The sequence below is a fragment of the Rhinoderma darwinii genome, chromosome 1 (assembly GCF_050947455.1).
Source record: "Rhinoderma darwinii isolate aRhiDar2 chromosome 1, aRhiDar2.hap1, whole genome shotgun sequence".
NCBI classification, from domain to species: domain Eukaryota; kingdom Metazoa; phylum Chordata; class Amphibia; order Anura; family Rhinodermatidae; genus Rhinoderma; species Rhinoderma darwinii.
In genome coordinates this window covers 623,605,688-623,613,250 of record NC_134687.1, presented here as the reverse complement: position 1 = coordinate 623,613,250, position 7,563 = coordinate 623,605,688, and positions in this window count along the sequence as shown.

The following is a 7,563-nucleotide window of genomic DNA, read 5'->3' as shown; positions in this document are numbered from 1 at the left end:
ATGCATAATTAATAACAATTATAATAATAAAATAAAATGAAAAGAATGAATAAAAAGTGTAGTGACTGAGTGCGGAAAGAATAATAATAAAGAATGAAAAATAAAAAATAATAAAAAAATAAAATAATAATAAAAACTGAAAAATATATAATACCAAAAAATATACTCTTTTCGGAAACCAAATGGTCCAATAAAGATTATATATGTGGAGGTGCTAAAAAACATAAAGTGTATATGAATAAATATATAGACGTACCAAAATACAAGAGCACTAATGTCATGGTATGCAAGACTATATATAAATACTCTCGTACAAGTGAAAAATAAATGTGAATAAATACTCATATGGGTATAAAAAAGGCATATCATTGTGAAACAAATCACTCTCAAAGATGTGATAATACACAGAATACATCACTATATAAAATGTGCACCAAAGAACACCACAAATACGTGCATAATCCCCCCCCCCCCCTCATAGGGGTGCATATCACCCAAACATAGTAGGTTTTTTAAATTGCATATTTCCAAACAAAAGTCAACGCTTGTCTACACATATTTAAAAACAAACACGTGCATCTCCGGTCAAGTCTGATTAAGCCATCTCGAACTCCATAGCTCAGTTAGATCCAGGGTATCACTGCAGTCTATACAGACATCTGATATCAAGAACATAGGGTCCACTCTAGAAATACAAACAAGAAACTTCCTGAGATATCCTTCCTACACACATAAGATCAAACATAACAAAGGTTGGCACTCACTGATAATTATTACAAAAACGGACCAAAGCTGACCATTTCATTTAACCCTTTAGGGAAACCGGTCTGTAGATTCATAATCCATTTACATTCGCGTTGAGCAAGGGTTTTTTGGATATTGCCACCTCTACTTCCTAACTAGATTTTATCAATACCTCTAAACTTCAAGAGCCTCCAATTCCCTTGATGATGCTCTCGAAAATGACGAGGTATTGGTTTCAATTTACTCAATTTTTCAGGGTCATCAGTCTTCATGGCTTCTTTAACCCCTTCAGGACACAGCCTGTTTTGGCCTTCAGGACGCAGCCAATTTTTTCAAATCTGACATGTTTCACTTTATGTGGTAATAACTTCGGAATGCTTTTACCTATCCAAGCGATTCTGAGATTGTTTTCTCGTGACACATTGGACTTTATGTTACTGGCAAAATTTGGTCGATACATTAAGTATTTAATTGTGAAAAACACCAAAATTTAGTAAAAAATTGAAAAAAATTAGCATTTTTCTAAATTTATATGTATCTGCTTGTAAGACAGATGGTAATACCACACAAAATTGTTGCTAATTAACATCCCCCACATGTCTACTTTAGATTGACATATTTTTTTGAACATCCTTTTATTTTTCTATGACATCACAAGGCTTAGAACTTTAGCAGCAATTTCTCACATTTTCAAGAAAATTTCAAAAGGCTATTTTTACAGGGGCCAGTTCAGTTGTGAAGTGGATTTTAGGGCCTTATAGATTAGAAATCCTCGATAAGTCACCCCATTTTAAAAACGTCACCCCTCAAAGTATTCAAAACAGCATTTAGAAAGTTTCTTAACCCTTTAGATGTTTCACAGGAATTAAGGCAATATAGATGTGAAATTTTCAAATTTCTTTTTTTTTTTGCAGAAATTAATTTTTCATCTATTTTTTTTGTAACACAGAAAGTTTTACCAGAGAAACGCAACTCAATATCTATTGCCCAGATTCTGCAGTTTTTAGAAATACTCCACATGTGGCCCTAGTGCACTTATTGACTGCAGCACAGGCCTCAGAAACAAAGGAACACCTAGAGGATTTTGGGGCCTCCTTTTTTATTAGAAAATATTTTAGGCACCATGTAGGGTCTGAAAGGCTCTTGCGGAGCCAAAACAGTGGAAATCCCCCCAAAGTGACCCCATTTCGGAAACTATACCCCTTGAGGAAATTATCTAGGGGTATAGTGAGCATTTTGACACCACAGGTTTTTGGGAGAAATTATTGGAAGTAGGCCGTGAAAATGAAAATCTACATTCTTTCAAAGAAAATGTAGGTTTAGCAAATTTTTTCTAATTTCCACAAGGACTAAAAGGAGAAAATGCACCACTACATTTGTAAAGCAATTTCTCCCAAGTAAAACAATACCCCACATGTGGTAAGAAACGGTTATTTGGACACACGGCAGGGCTTAGAAGGGAAAGAGCGACATTTGGTTTTTGCAGCTCAAATTTAGCAGGAATGGTTTGCGGAGACCACGTCGCATTTGCAAAGCCCCTAAGGGACCAAAACAGTGGAAACTCCCCAAAAAGTGATTCCATTCACAAAACTACACCCCTTGAGGAATTCATCTATGGGTGTAGTGAGCATTTTGACCCCACAGGTGTTTCATAGATTTTATTAGAATTGGGCAGTGAAAATTAAAAAAAATCCTTTTTCTTCAATAAGACGTAGTTTTAGCTGAAAATGTTTCATTTTCTCAACAAATAAATGAAAAAAAGCACCACAACACTTGTAAAGCAACTTCTCCTGTGTACGGCAATACCACATATGTGGTCATAAACTGCTGTTTGGGCACAAAGTAGGGCTCAGAAGGGAAGGAGCGCCATTTGGCTTTTGGAGTACAGATTTTGCTGGATTGGTTTCTGGGCGCTATGTCGCATTTGCAAAGTCCCTGCGAGACCAAAACAGTGGATCCCCCCAGAAGTGACCCCATTTTGGAAACTACACCCCTCAAGGTATTCACTTAGGGGTGTAGTGAGCATATTAACACCACAGGTGATTGGCAGAAATTGGTGTGCACTCGATGTTGCAGAGTGAAAATGGGATTTTTTTCTATAGATATGCCAATATGTGGCGCCCAGCTTGTGCCACTGGAGACACACACCCCAAAAATTGTTAAAAGGGTTCTCCCGGGTATGACGATGCCATATATGTGGAAGTAAACTGCTGTTTGGGCACACTGTAGGGTTCAGAAGGGAGGTAGCACCATTTGGCTTTTGGAGTGTGGATTTTGCTTGTAGTAGTCTTGTATTGAGTCTTACTGGTGTTTCCGTTTATAATGTGGGGGTACATGTAAGCCGGGCGGAGTATATAAGGGGCATAGTCAGGTGGTATAATAATGGGGTAAACAAAAACAATAAAATAATCCATAGATGTGTGTTACGCTGTGACACATTCCTTTCTGCACAGGCCGGTGTCGCACTGATAAACTGTGTCCTTTCTTATCCCCCTTTTGGTCCACACTCCGCACCTTTGCAGTTTGAGGAATTTTGCTGAGAAGTGTTGTCCTGGTATAATACGGGCACCCTCGCTTCAGCAGATATGTTTGGGCCCTCCCCTTCCTGGTTCCCTAATTTTAGGGGCCTTGATAATTCGCCACTTGAAACAGAAGAAATGTTTCCCTCGGGCCGGCACAACTGCATATTTTTATTTCCTGGCTTATTGGAGCCTTAACTAATTTTATTTTTTCATAGACGTAGTTGTATGAGGGCTGTTTTTTTTGCGGGACGAGCTGTAGCTTTTATTGGTACCATTTTGGGGTAAATGCAACTTTTTGATCACATGTTATCCTTTTTTTTTTGGGAGGCAAGGTGACCAGAACACAGCAATTCTGACATTATTTTTTTAATTCTTTTTATACAGCGTTCACCACGCGTTATAAATTACACGTTACCTTTATTCTGCGGGTCAGTCCGATTCCGGTGATACCTAATTTATAGAACTTTTTTATGTTTTACAACTTTTTGCACAATAAAATAACCTTTGTTAAGAGAATGGATTTTTTCTGTCGCCAAGTTGTGAGAGCCATAACGGTTTTAATTTTTTCGTTGACGGAGCTGTATGAGGGCTTATTTTTAGCGAGATGAGTTATAGTTTTTATAGGTACCATTTTTGGATACATGCGACTTTTTGATCACTTTTTATTTCAATTTTTGGAAGACAAAGTGACCAAAAAATAGCAATTATGTCAGTATTTTTTAGTTGTTTTTTTACGGCGTTCACTGTGCGGAATAAATAACATAATATTTTTATAGTTAAGGTCGTTACGGTCGCAGCGATACCAAATATGTATGGCTTTATTATTTTTTTCAATAATAAATGACTTGATAAAGGAAAAAGGGCGATTGTGTTTTGTGTTATTATTTGAAACTTTTATTGTATTTTTACAACTTTTATTTTTACTTTTTTTACACTTTTTTTTTTACACTTTTCTTTAGTCCCACTAGGGGCCTTGAAGGTCCAACTGTTTGTTTGATGTTCTAATACATTGCACTACCCATGTAGTGCAATGTATTAGAACTGTCAGTTGTTCACTGACAGCAAGCCGATCAGGCTCCGCCTCCGGGCGGGGCCTAATCGGCTAACGTAATGGCAGATAGGAAGCCTTTGTTAGGCTTCCGGTTGCCATACTAATCGCCCCTCCACAACAATCGGCCCCCCGCAATCGCGTAGCGGGGTGCCGATGTTGCTATAAGAACTTAAATGCGGCGGTCACTATTGACTGCCGCAATTAAGGGGTTAATCGGTTCGGATCACCGCTGTGATCTGACCCGATGTTTTCCCCCAGTACTAAGGCTGCTAGTAGAAGCCTGTACTGGGAGATGCCGGGCTGCGGGGAGCGTCTGTGTGCTCTGTTAGGAGCACACGTGGATTAACGGGCTGCAGGCACAACGACCAGCTTTGCAACCCGTTAATGTACGTGGGGTGGTCGTGAAGGGGTTAATGTCCCTTACATGTTCCAAGATCCTCACACGAAGTTCTAGATGTGAGACCCACGTATATCAATTGTCAGGGGCAACTCACGTAGTAGATCACAGCAGTTAAACGACAGGTGATACTGTGGCAGATCTTGTACTCCTTTGACCCTGAAGAATTAATACAATTTTGAGATCCGATCATCAGCGAACACGCTCCACAATCACCACACGGGTATGATCCCCATTTAGGCCCCTTTGAATTAAAAATAAACCCTGATGTAGGGGCTACATAGTGGCTCTTAAGCAAAATATCCCTAAGATTGTGTGATCTACGTGAAGTAATCAGAGGAAAATCTGATGAAACTAAACTCAAATCTGCATCTGTATGTGGGATCGGCCAAAATCTCTCAAAGATTGTTTTCATTTCACACAATTGAGCATGATATCCAGTAATGAATCTTACCTGTTTATTGTTGTCCCTTTTCTTTGGTTTAGGTATAAGTAGGTTATTTCCTTGTGTATTTTTTGCTTTCACATATCCTGGCTCAATGTCCTTAGTTTTATATCCTCTAGCGCAAAACCTCTTCGATAGGTCAGACACCTGATTTTCAAAGGCAGTCTCAGTCTAACAAATCCGACGTGCTCTTAAAAATTGCCCTGTTGGAACTACTCTCAAGGTCTGTGGGGGATGAGACGATTTTGCATTAAGGAAGGAGTTGACAGATGTCGTTTTTCTAAAAAATGTCAGTACCAATCAAACCATTTGTGGCTTTAATAAATCTGATGTCAAGGAACTTAATATCCGTCCGACTCACCTTGGAAGTCAGCTGGATATTGAGCTGGTTGACATTCAGACCCGCAAGGAAAGCTTCCAATTTTCCTACCTCTCCATGCCACAAAAATAGTATGTCATCGATGAAACGCATACAAATCAGGATGCCTCCATCTTCTGCATCAGGTAGTTGTAGACTCTGTTCCCAATATCCTAGAAAGAGGTTGGAATATGAGGGCGCACAAGTCGCCCCCATTGCCACTCCTCTCTTCTGTAGGAAATAGCGGTCTTTGAACATGAACAAATTGTGGTGTAATTCAAAGTCCAATAATAGAATTAACAACTCAATAAGATCAGGTTGTAATTTGGTCCTATTTAAGTGAAACCTAGTGGCTTCAATACCATGTTTGTGTTCGATTGCAGTGTACAGTGACTCAACATCACACGTCACAAAACAATCATCATGTCCCTTGAATACTCTCTCCAATCTATTGTGGACTTCTGTAGAGTCCCGGATGTATGAGGGTAAATCACTCCCCAAGGGTTTAAGATAGAAATCAATAAAACGGCAAACTGTCTTACATAGACTCCCTTTACTGGAGACTATTGGTCTCCCCGGAGGATCCACTAGGCTTTTGTGAACTTTGGGAAGTAGATACAAGGTTGCTATTACTGGTTTATCCACAACCAAACCTTCAAGTGCAGTTTTTGGTATAATATTAAGTTCAAACGACCTCCACAGAATCCTATCTAATTGGGCCTTGAAGTTAGCAAGGGGACAGACAGCCATCAAGTTTTTGATAGCACAACCCTTCATTGAGCTGTCTAAACGCTTCCCTTTCATATTTATCAATGGACCAAACCACCACATTACCACACCTGTCCACTGGCTTAATAACCACTGTTTTCATCTTTTTGAGTTGTCCTAGGGCTTCTCTTTGTGCCCCATTAAGATTGTTATGAGTATGATATAAGGACACCATCCTCGATTCATTTGTAACCAATCTAACAAAAGTGTCTACTGCAGGACACATTGACATGGGTGGGAATGTGGTGGAGCGCCCCCTAACCCTCGGTGGAAATTTGGGTTCAACAAAGTAATTCATCAAGTGCTTTAAGAGTGAGTTGTTCATCCCTCTCGGCAAAGAGCTGTATTAAAGTGCTTTTTTAGAAGCAGTTTCCTTGCAAACAGATGCACATCTTTAGTTGTTTCAAAAAAATCTAAATTAGAGACTGGGCAAAAGGTTAAACCCATCCCTAACACTTCTATCTGTGCTTGTGATAGTACAATATTTGAGAGGTTAATTACCTTTAGTAACAACTGCTATTTGATGCGGGATTTACATCCCCATTGAATTCAATAGGGAAATCCCGCAACATATAAGCAGCGTTTACGAGAAGACAATCGACATGCTGCGTAATGAACTTCACGTCAATTTCTGAGCGGTATTTCTGCTCACTATTTATGCATCGTGTGGATGAGACTTGTTCAATCTCATCCACTTTGCTGCTACTGTATTTGCTGCAGATTTTCCGCAACGAATTCCATTGCGGAAAATCTGCAGTATTTACGCAATGTGTGAACTGGCCCAAAATGTATTTTTTACACAGTGTTTAACATGTTATGACACATTACAAAACGAAGCAAACAAAAGAATCAGATGTAAAGAAAATATTTTTCATACTGTCCTAAAATATTCAAGATAACGTTAGGTACGTCAAATGAAACAATCTTTCATGTAATCAATATATTATTTATAATAAAAAAAAAAAAATTGCCTTTCAAAGGTGTAGATAGCCCTTAGGCTCCGCTCACATCTTACAAGTATGTGTCGGGGAAGATAAACCGATTCTGTTTATATCAAATCAAATGTGATCAGAATTGAGCTTAGATTTGCGTTACGGAGAAGACAGGAGGGGCTGGAGACTGAGCTGACAGGGAGTGCGGCTGTCGGGATGGACACTCATCAACACAAAGCAGCTTGTAATGTAATGTAGAACATGGAAGCTGCAGAAGCAAAATAGGAAAAAAAATTTAATCAAAACCAATTACTAAAATATTTCTTTATCATCAGACAGATAAAAC